Consider the following 12,671-nt stretch of genomic DNA (forward strand, 5'->3'; position numbering starts at 1 on the left):
ATTAACTCTTATGGACTTTATTAATAGTTAATTAAAGCGTTTAATTAAAAGAGTATTATTAAATCCATAAATATATGGTTTGAGTTTAATTAAATTAAAAGTCTAGTTTAATTAATAGATTAAACCATCAAGTATTTTAAATGTCTAAAATACACCCTTATACTATTAATATATTATATGTATAAGAGCAAGTCGTCTTACCATTAGTAGGCCTCATTCACGAAGCCGGTCTATAAGGGGGGGTATAAGGTTGTTGCCTATAAAATGACAGCTTAATGGGTGTCCACTCTCACCCACCGCTTCCTTGACTGGTGGAGGGTCGTTAGCCGAACAGGTAGCACAAGGACTATAATTCTCCATTCATTAAAAGTATTAATGATAAATACTAAGTAACTAAACCTTTTATTAATTCCCAATCTTAGTTACTTAGGAAAATGTGAATAAGGTGCTAATCCATGAAATTACACCTTGCACTTTGTTTAAACCGTTAGTGGAGCGTGTGTGGTTAACCGGCACACTAACCTGGATTTAACAAAGTAGGCAAAGGGTAATTTAATATTTATCATAGTATCGGTGGAGCTCGTGTGGTTAACCGGCACATCGACTGAGGGGTAAATATTAAGGGTACCAAGTATATTTGCATGGTTACTTCACACCTTGTTTTGTGATCCTTGGCATCCCAGTCATAAAACCTGAAGGGCACACTCGAGATTGAAACATGCCATTGAAAAGTTCAATGAATCTCAAAAGATCTAGGAGTTTCAAATCCAAGTAAAAACCTAATTAAATTATTTCGTTTTTCATGGTAGAAATTGGTAAATCGTCATTTTATAACTCGGATTACGGCATCCCTCTTCCAGTTATAAATAGGTTGTTGGATCCTAGCCTTAATATTTCATATTGGGTGTTATATTAAGGACTTTTGATCAACTATCTTGAATATCTCCCAAAAGATGTTGAGTTCAGACATCTATGATCTTCCCAAATCTCTTGGAACTTTACTTCCTCCACCTCCTCCAATTATTCTCCCTAACCCACAAGTTCAAGGTCACTCAAGCCCTAATGGCAAGCAAGGTCTATGTGTGATCACATCTTAGAGATGAAGTCATATATTGACAAGCCGGGAGAGTTGGGTGTCAAAGTCTTGAGAAAGTTGGATGTTCAATCACTTTCTAAGTCACATAGTGAGTTCCTTTGGGACTACTATGAAACAGACTATGACATGAACCTTAATGATCATATCTATTTGCTTGGTGCTGCTGAATCAGCAATGATTTGGAACGATAGTAAAGCAAATTTGATTAGAAGATCAACTTCCAAAAAAATTTATGGACAGTGACAATGGTGACACTGGAAATCCAGAAAAAGCATTCTCTTCCCAATGGAAAGGGATTGGCCATAGTCAACCCGGTTGACCAAATGGTAAAGAGAAAGGCTAAGTCTGAGATAGTCCCATTACCAAAGGGTCCATATGTTTATTTTGCCAAAGGAAGGGGCGTTGATTGCAAAGCTGCCAAATTTACCTAAGGATGTTAAAGTCAATAAGTTTGACTCTACATCAGGTAGAGCCCATTATCTAACTCTGTTAAGTTCTATTCTGAGATCCTCATTACATGATGTGACTGGGTCACATGTTGATGTTTTAAGAATCAAAGAATAGAGAGAAATCTTAAAGGAAGTATATGCTGATTCTGATCGCGAAGGTGGATTTCGATCGCATCAGAATTTTGAGCAGTTGCTTAAGAAGTTATGATATATTGCTAAGGAATAGATAACAACAATTTTCCATGTGGATTGTAAGGATAAGTTTTTCCGCAAAGTTTTAAAATAAAAGAAAATTGTTTAATTTTGTTTATTTGAAGTATCCTTACAATGACATTTGTGGAAAATTGTTGCTTATATGATTCCACTGACAGCAATATTGGAAAATGGATTTGATTCTTTCATTTGTGGTAGTGTCTAAATTTACCAAATCAGGAAAGTTCCTTATCACCCAAGTTTCAATTGGACCGAAACTTGGAATCATGCAAGTTGAATAGTATGATGAATGAGAACTTTCAAGCATTGGAAAATCAAGACTAATTACTTGTTCACATGGATGTGTGAGTCAAGTGAAGGACTAAAGGGATCGAGTACACATTCTTGTGCACTGGTCATGTCCACCACAAAGCTCGTTAAGACTATTTGATTTACTAAAGTTTAGTAAATATGGTTATAGTTACAAGTTTAAGTATAATTCTGAAACATTGGAAAAGTCTCAATGTATGGCAGAACGAATGGGAAGAATCAAATTAGGCAGAAAGATAAAAGTTTCTCAAATCTGAAAAGATGGGAGAGTACTTTAGTATCATGTTTGTGATCATCTTAATGATTTAGAAATCATATCACAATTAGTCCTCTAAAGGTCTTCTTAGTGCATTCTTATGACTAAGAAGAGGAGTCATGAATTGTTGAAATGGTTAGATCAGGAAGATGAGTCATACTTCGTTCCAAAACAATTCTTAGAGTCATACTCCAAGATTGTAACTTGAGTGACATATCTTAAAGAAAGGTTTAAAACACTTGTCAAATGTAAGAGTAAAAGTGTCCTACTCTTGTACATTTGAAATTGGTAAGTTGTGATGTTTTGGATAAAACAAAGACCAACTAAGGCCAATTGTGTGAAGTGTTTGTCTTGATAAAGAATCCGCACTATCTCTTGAATATTTGGCAAGATAGTCTTATATGTCAAGAGGATAGTGGGAGTCTTAAAGATCCTAAAAAGAATTTCAAGAACTAATCAAGAATAAAACCTGAGGTTCTTCACTAGCACACGACTTGAGGTTTATAACCTATCGTGTTGACATATTCTGTGCCCATTCCAGTTAAAGTTGGCTTTGCATAGGAGTTCTGAAAGTTCTCAATTGGTTGCATAACAACTTGGAAGCAATGGCAGGCCCTGTACTGCCAGGTGGCAAGAAGTTAAGATTGCATAAGTTCAGTCCATATGAGTTTGGATTTGTCATTATCCTTGTCTTGTGACTATGGTTTTGACGATTCACATGGATAAAAACACATACACCATAAAATCTAAGGATCATAAGGTTTCTCTCCGATTCATGAAAATGATGGTGAGGAAACACTTCCACCAAGTAGATTTGAAGCAGATGGCAAAAGGTCTAAACAATTAAGACTATGATTACGGCATCCCTTTTCATAGTTCTGAAAATGTTTAGACACACATGCATGCTATCTAAGGAAAGGTGTATGATTTTGATAAAGTTTTATCAAAGCATCTCGTATCAGAAATCTGAACTTGGGTAAGAAAGTCAATAAAGCATTGATTTCTAGAAGTCCAGCTGATTTCTGAGTACATGTCAAAGCTAGTGGGAGCATAAGTGTTATGCTAATAATCATCATGTTAGTGGGAGCATGATAATTATTGTTAGTGTTGCAAGTTAGCAATGTTAATTATAGAAAACAAAAGTTTCAATTCGTGAGGCTGCAGGGATTGAAAAAGTTGTTTTGCTATAATTAAGGGAGAGGATATACTTCATTTCAGTTCTAAAGGCTTAGATTGAGACCTTAATCATCTTTAGTCAAGAATATATATATATATATATATATATATATATATATATATATATATATATATATATATATATATGAATTTCATGTTGGATTGGTTCAACTTAAGGAAATTCTATATATTGCGTTCTCAAAATTCTATTATGATTACGACATCCCTCTTCATAGTCAAATTTTGAAAACATGGCAAATAAAAATATTGTAGCAAAAGACTGGTCTAGAATCATGTCTTTATGTGAGACATCATGAATCGTGTACCATTTGCTTTGGGTACAGGATCGATTGCATGTGCTATAATATTTGTCATTTCTAAATTTTTCCAAATGCCCAGAGGCATTAAGAAGGGAAAAGGTCTAGAATTGGATATGACTAAAATGATTAAGTAATTGTCGAGGACAATCTGAGGTTTACCAAAGATTGGTTGCTCAGGGACAGTTGGAAGTATAGTGCTAATTTTGGAAGGACCATATTGACATATTCTGAAAAGAGGCATCTCTTATTCAGAAGTGATAGTCAAAATGAGAATATGGAGTTGTCTCCATAGGTGGAAGTTATCTGTGTAAGATTAGAAAACTTAATGTAAGAAGCATGTCCAAAGCAATGTACTTTGAATATGAGACTTAGTTTCCATGGAGTTGATCTCCATTGGAATACGTTATAATGACTGTTGACAAGTCTTTGTGACTTTGTACATATTCATTACAGGAGGGTCAGTGCATATAAGTTTAAAATCTAAACAGATTTCGATAAATGATAGGAATTTGAAATTCTCACATTTTCCGATAAGGATTTGGGAGTGTGAAATTAGAATCATTGAAATTATGTTCAATTGGTTTATTTCACAAAGTAAGGATCATAGACAAACATAGAGTGCATACTTGGTGTATGGCAAAGCTATTGTTTAAGAAAAACATAGTGTACATGCTTGGAGCATGGGACAACTAGTGTTTTTAATTCAAGTATAAAGTTGATAAAACCGAAACAATGAATAATGAGTAATCAGTATGGTGATAAATAAATCTGTTTATTTATATTCATAGGGTTTGATACCATATTTGATTCATTTATTCTTGTGTTTCACTTTGCATGTTTTGACTTCCAGAATAACTAAGTCGCTCTTCCTGAATGATTAAGTTATTCAAACCATCCACAGTCGGTCATATGTTGGAAGTAGATATGAATCAAGACTCTCATGGGTTGGTTTGTAGAGGTCCAAGTTGGTGGACAAAGTGGTGCTACAACACTCATGAGTGCTCATAAGTTCTAAGTATTGGATTCAACCCGCGCTCATTTGAATCACTTCATGGATTTTATCACGAGTGATCATGAGACGATAATATCTTATATTCTTCAAACCTAGAGATATGAGTTGTTACTATGAGTTGGTTATACATTGATTGCACGAAAACACATTTGGTAACTCGATGTTATAAAACGTGCCTTTGTGTATGATTCAACAAGTAGTAGAACAAGCCATATGAGTCGAAGTTTATCCATTCCTTTTACCTTCGGGATAAAAGCGATATCTGTGGGCCCCTCGATGATTTAGCGATGACACATGTGAGTGCTTGGCCAAGCCAGGACTGATTTGATTTGTTCAATCAGTCAGTCATCATAAATCGGAAATCAGGAAACAACAAATAGACAGATAGAATGATTATAATCCATGTCTCAGTCTATATGATATCTAGAATGGAGGAATATATGATCCCTTATCTAATGGACAAGTCATTGACAAGGTCAGAGTTCGACAGCGGATTTAAGAGCTACGATTGCCAGTTAGGTTTTGAAGTCATACTCAATAATAGTTTTAGACTTATCCAAGTGGGAGACTGTTGGATTAATGTCTAAGTCCATAACTATATTTGGTATGTACTTGACCCGACCCGGCATGGTCCATTTGGGTTGCACTTCACCGGCACAATTTATATGGATAGTCTTTTGAGAATAGTATATTTATGATTTATATTAATATATTATAAGTTCTAATATATTAATATGGAATCATATTATTTAATTAGTATTGATCAAGAATTAATTTAGAATTAATTAAGTGATCAAAAAGAACTAATTAAATATGGACTCTTATATATATGGAATGGGCCAAGTTCATTTAGGTTGGGCTAAGCTTTCATGGATGGTCCATGGAGCTTTTAACCCATGGATCCTATGTAAATGAAAGGTCATGGGTATTAGGGTTTACATGGATGTAACCCTAATCCTCCATAATATATAAAGGGGTCCTTGGCTCACAAAATTGGCACAAGTGTGTGAAAATAAGAGTGGGCCGATTTTAGTGTGCATACATATTCTCTCAAGTTCTTCCAAGGTGTTTTGGTGATTTGTGATTCCATTTGAGGCTTCCACACTATTGGGGCTAAGCTCTTAAAGCTTGAATACATCAGGCTACATCAAAAGGTATGTCATCTAACTAGAACTTTGTAGTATAGGTGCTTCATAATATGCTAGTTAGGATGAAACCTTGGAATAGTTAATATTTGCATGTATAATAGAGAAAACATAGATCCAAGGTTTATAGGGTTGCATGTACACCATAGGAGTGTTAGAATACTAAAACCCAACAAAAACAACTTTCCAAACCCTGAAAGTTTGCAAATTGATACTTTTGTTTTCTATAATTAACATTGCTAACTTGCAACACCTAACATAATAATCATGCTCCCACTAACATGATAATTATTAGCATAACACTTATGCTCCCACTAGCTTTGACATGTATCCAGAAATCAGCTGGACTTCTAGATATCAATAGTTATTGACTTTCTTACGAAAGTTCAGATTTCTGATACGAGATGCTTTGATAAGACTTTATCAAAATCATACACATTTCCTTAGATTGCTCACATGTGTATCTAAACACTTACGAAGAGGGATGCCGTAATCATAATGTTTAGACCTTTTGCCATTCTCACTAGTCCATGTTAGTGTGCCGGTTAACCACACACGCTCCACTAACGACTTTGAGAATGCAAATATCACAGTTGCTATCTACTTAAAATCTACTTAGTGAAAGCATTTCCTCACCATCATTTTCATGAATCGGATAGAAACCTTATGACACTTAGATTTTATGGTGTATGTGTTCCTATCCAAGTGAATCTATCATAACCATAATCACAAGATAAGGTTAGCGACAAATCCAAACTCATATGGACTTAACTTGTTCAATCTTAACTTCTTGCCTCCTGGCAGCACAAGGGCCTACCATTGCTTCGAAGTAGTTATGCAAACAACTGAGAACTCATAGAACTCACATGCATAGTCAACTTTAACTGGAATGGGCACAGAAACAAGAATATGTCAACACGATAGGTTATAAACCTCAAGTCGTGTGCTGTGATAAACAATACCCTTGACTAGTTCTTGAGACTTTTCAAGATCTTTAAAACTCCCAATGACCTCTTGACATATAAGATTCTCTTGTCAAGAACCATTCCTTGACAAAGCAAATATTCAAGAGTTAGTGCGGATTCGTATCAAGGCAAACACTTCACACAATTGGCCTTAGTTGGTCTTTGTCTTATCCAAGACATCACAACTTACCAATTTCAAATGTACAAGAGTAGAAAACATTTTACTCTACGTTTGATAAGTGTTTTAAACCTTTCTTAAGATTATGTCACTCGAGTTACAATCTTGGAGTATTACTCTAAGACTCAATTTTGGAACGAAGTATGATTCATCTTTTGATTTAACCATCTCAACAATTCACGATTCCTCTTCTTAGTCAAACAATTGCACTAAGATGTCCTTAGAGGATCGATTGTGATATGGTTTTTGCTAATCATTAAGGTGATCATAAAACATGATACTGAAGTACTCTCCCATCTTTTCAGATTGGAGAAACTTTTATCTTTCTGCCTAATTTGATTCTTCCCATTCGTCCTGCCATACATTGAAACTTTTCCAATGTTTCAATATTATACTTCAACTTGTAAGCATTACCATGTTTACTAAACTTTAGTAAATCATGACGAATAACCTTATCGTTCTTTGTGGTAGACCTGATCAGTGCACAACCAAGTGTACCCGATCTCATAGTCCTTCACTTGACTCACATAGACATGTGAACAAGGAATTAGTCTTAATTTCCCAAAGATGAAAATTCTCATTCATCATACAATACAAGTTGCATGATTCCAAGTTTCTATACAACTGAAACTTGGGTGATGAAAATCTTTCCTTATTTGGTAAATTATGACACTACCACAAACGAAAGAATCAAATCCATTTTCCAATATTGCTATCAATGGAATCATATAAACAACAAGTTTCACAAATGTCATTGTAAGGATACTTAAAATAAATAAAAACTTTTCTTTATAAAATTTGCGGAAAACTTATCCTTACAATGCAAATACAAATGAAAACTATGTTGTTATCTATTCCTAAGCAATTTATCATATCTCTTAAGCAGCAGCTCAAAATTTTGATCTTCGAATCATGCGATCGAAATCCATCTTCGCGATCAGAATCAGCTTACTCTTCCTTTAAGTTCCCTTTCAGTTCTTTGATTCTACAAAATATCAATATGCGACCTAGTCACATAATGTAATAAGAATCTCCAAATCGGAACTTAATAGAGTTAGATAGTGGACTTTACCTGAAGGATAGTCAAATTTTTGACTTTTACCATCCTAGTGAACTTCCAGGTAAATAAGGCAGCGTCGCAACCAATGCCCCTTCTTTTGGCAATAGAAACATATGAACTCTTTAGTAATGGTACATGAGACTATCTCAGACTTAGCCTTTCTCGTTACCATTTGGTCAACCGGGTTGACTATGGTCGATCCCTTTCCATTGGGAAGAGAAAGCTTTTCTGGACTTCCAATTTTACCATTGTCAATGTCCATGTAAGTTTGGAAAGTAGATCTTCCAATCAAATTTGCTTTACCAGTGCTCCAAATCATTGTTGATTCAGTAGCATCAAGCAAATAGGTAAGATCATTAAGGGTCATGTCATGGTCTGTCACATAGTAGTCCTTAAAGAACTCACTATGTGACTTAGGAAGTGACTGAAGAACCTAGTCAACAACCAACTTCCTCAAGACTTTGATACCCAACTCTCCCGGCTTGTCAATATGTGACTTCATCTCCAAGATGTGAGCACACATAAACTTTCCATCGTACCAATAGGGCTTGAGTGGCCTTGAACTTTTCAAGTCTTTGAACTTGTGGGTTAGGGAGAATAATTGGAGGAGGTGGAGCAAGTGAGGTATGATTTCCAGTCCCATTAATGCACAACAAAGGGATTAATCTTTCACCTTGATCGCCATTTGGGATATCATATTCATTAGAATAACTTTATCCAAAAGGATATGGAAGACCATAGTTGTCATAACTAGACATCTATGAGGGAGAATTTCAAGTTTAGTTGATTTAGGTCCTTAATATAACACCCAATGTGAAATATTAAGGCTAGGACGCAACACAATATTTTATAACTTGGAATAGGGATGTCGTAATCCAAGCTACAAAATATTTGAAGGTAGGTAAATGACGATTTACCGATTTCCACCATGAAAAACAAAATTTAACATTAGGTTTTAAATGAATTGAAACTCCTAGATCTTTTGAGATTCATTGAACTATTCAATGGCATGTTTAAATCCATGGGCGAAGGATATATAGGGCCAGGGGGGGTTGTGGCCCCCCCTGATTTTTTTATTAGAAGTCTAAATAACCCATGTTTTTTTATCCATATTATTCCATATACATTAAAAAATTAGGCCGGCCCCCCATTGCTTTCCTATAGTCCGAATGAAACAAAAAAAGGGATTCCAATAGTCCAGTATGTCATTATTCAATTGACTCAATTCGTCAATCGCCATTGGTCTTTGCCTGCTGCTGTGTTGCACGCTGAATGCTGTCGCTGCAAGCCTGCTGCCGTGCGCCTCTGCTGGAGTCGATTACTTAATCAGGTTTGTCTTCTTCTTTTTTTTTTCTATTTTTTGTTTGTCTTCAAATGCAGAAATCATAATCTATTAATCTCTCAAGTCTCAGTTATATTTAACTGCCCTACGTCCCTACTACGCTATTGGAATCAATGATTGATCTCAATTATGTTTAACTGTTAGATTATTTTTTCCTAAATCAAAATCAACAATGTTTGACTGTTTTTAATTATTTTATATCATGTAATTGTTAGTTAATTGATTTAGATTTTTTATTGTTAGGATTTAGGAGCATTGTTAGGTAAATGATTTCTCATAAATAAAATTTGTAGCATTGTTGGTTAATTGAATTTAGAATTTTGCAAAATTTTGCAAAAATAAGATTTGTAGAAATAAGCATTTTTGTAGAATTTGGGTTGTTTGTTTATGAAATATGAGATTATGATTTCAATTTTGATTTTTATAGATACAATCACACAAAGCTTACAATTTTATGGGAAAGATGAAAACCATTGATTGTTTTTTCAAAAGAAAGAATGATGATGAAGAAACTCATAATGAAAATCAACAGAGTAAACGTCACAAAGCTTCAACAAGTGAACCGCAACCGCAAGAACATGAAAATCAACAAGAGAATGATATTTCTGAAGCTACACAATCAAATCCTAATGAAGTGGATCTTAAAAATCTAGAAAGAGATCCCGCTAAACGAAAACAAATGTGGGAATATCCGGTTAATTTAAGGGAACAAGTAAGACGAGCTTATATGACTTTAGGACCTTTCCAAATACGTCTTCAAGAATATCATGCTAAAGGTTCAAAGAAACATCCTCGTAGATTCCAATATTCTTGGTTCAACATTTTCCCTAATTGGGTAGAGTATTCTCTAACAACACATGCTTCTTATTGTTTTATTTGTTATATATTTAATGATAAACCAAGTGTGTGCAATGGTTACGATGCATTTACTGTTAAAGGATTTGACAATTGGAAAAAAGTTAATGATGGGAAAAAGTGTGCATTCTTGAAGCATTTAGGTTGTTCACAACATAGAAATGCTGTTACATTTGCTGAAAACTTGATGAATCAAGCAACACACATTGAAAATATCATAGTGAAGCAAAATGAAACACAAATACTGAAGAACCGTTTACGATTAAAAGCTTCAATTGACACAGTTCGTTGGTTGACATTCCAAGCTTGTGCTTTACGAGGACATGATGAAACGCCTAATTCCAAAAATCGAGGTAATTTTCTTCAACTACTAAAACTTCTAGCATCTTATAATGATGAAGTTGCAAATGTTATATTAGAGAAAGCTCCTTACAATTCAAAGTATACTTCTGGAGATATTCAAAAAGAAATTCTTAGTATTATTGCAAATAAAGTTCAGAAGCATATTCGTAGTGAAGTCGGGGATTCATACTTTTGTTTCATGGTTGATGAGTCACGAGATGAGTCTAAAAAAGAGCAAATGGCCATAGTTTTGAGATTTGTTGATGCAGAAGGGATCATACAGGAAAGGTTCTTGGATTTGGTTCATGTTAGGGACACCTTATCATTAACCTTGAAAACAAATATGTGGACCCAACTTTTGCACTATCAGTTTGATGTTAGTAAAATCCGTGGCCAAGGTTATGATGGTGCTAGTAATATGAGAGGGGAATGGAATGGATTGCAGGCACTTGTTCTTAAGGATTGTCCTTATGCATATTATGTTCACTGCTTCGCTCACAGATTACAACTAGCATTGGTGGCTGCTTCAAGGGAAATTATTCCTATACACCAATTTTTTACAAACTTAATTTTTACAATTAATGTAGTTTGTGCTTCCAGTAAACGTCATGATGAGTTAAAAAGGCAAAGGCAACTGAGATTGAACTTTTATTGGAACTTGGTGAAATCGAATCAGGTAAAGGATTGAATCAAGTTGGGACATTAAGAAGAGCTGGTGATACACGTTGGGGTTCTCATTTTCGTTCCATTTGCAGTTTGCTTAACATGTTTGATTGTACTCGTGTTGTTCTCCAGGGAATAATTGATGATGTATCTACTACTTATTCTCAACGCGGAGATGCTGATGCAGCTTACTGTTTCCTGAAATCATTTGAGTTTGTTTTTATTCTTCACTTGATGAAAGAAGTAATGGGAAAAACTGATATACTTTCTCAAGCTCTACAAAAGAAATCCCAAGATATTCTTAATGCCATGGAGTTAGTTTCAGCAACAAAGGAGAGTCTAAATGATTTCAGGAACAACAGATGGGATTCTATATTTGCACAAGTAAAGTTATTTTGTGAGAAACATCAAGTAGATATGCCAGATATGAAAGCTCCATATACTTCTACTCGATATCGGCCTCGAAAAGGCGATAATCATGTTACATTTGAACATTTTTATCGAGTAGATTTGTTTACATCCACATTGGACAAACAGTTACATGAGTTGAATAGTAGATTCAATGATCAAGCGATGGAGTTGTTAAGTCTTAGTTCTACTTTAGTTTCAAAAGTACACCCTAACGTGATTAACATTGATCAGATTTGTCTTCTTGTTGAAAAGTATTATCCTGAAGATTTTACGGAGCCAGAGAGAATTCAATTACGATATCAATTGGAGATTTTTAATATCGATATGAAAAAGAATCCCAGGCTAAGTGGTGTATCAACTATTGCTGACCTATGTAAGGGTCTTGTAGAAACTCAAAAACGTGAGACATATTATTTGCTTTATAGAGTGGTTCGGTTAATCTTGACACTTCCAGTTTCTACCGCAACAACAGAGAGGGGCTTTTCAGCAATGAAAATATTCAAGAACCGCCTTCGCAATAAGATGTCAGATGACTTTCTTGCAAACAACTTGGTGGTTTACATAGAAAGAGAAATTGCTGAAAACATTAATACGAAGTCAGTAATTGATGAATTTAAAGACCTTAAAGGTCATCGAGCTGAGTTGTAATTCTTCTTTTAGGTATTTTTGGTGTTTAGTTGTTGAAAAAAATTTGATTTTTTTATGTGTAAGAACCGTAATTATAGGTATTTTTGGTGTTTACTTGCTGGAAAAAATGATTATTTTATGTGTAAAAACGTTAAATTTAGGTTTTTAATACTTTCGCCCCCCCCCCCCCAATGAATCGTTCAAGCTCCGCCCCTGTTTAAATCTCGATTGTGCCCTTCAGTTTTGTGACTG

At 34.7% G+C, this 12,671-nt stretch overlaps 1 pseudogene; it reads left to right on the forward strand.

The window, feature by feature from the left end:
• LOC145130540 (uncharacterized) overlaps positions 1–12,440 on the forward strand; it is a 43,809-nt pseudogene extending 31,369 nt beyond the window's left edge.
• Positions 12,441–12,671: the final 231 nt, after the last annotated feature.

Source organism: Lactuca virosa, chromosome 8, assembly GCF_052849685.1.
Source record: "Lactuca virosa cultivar CGN04683 chromosome 8, Lactuca_virosa_CGN04683_v6, whole genome shotgun sequence".
Classification (NCBI taxonomy): domain Eukaryota; kingdom Viridiplantae; phylum Streptophyta; class Magnoliopsida; order Asterales; family Asteraceae; genus Lactuca; species Lactuca virosa.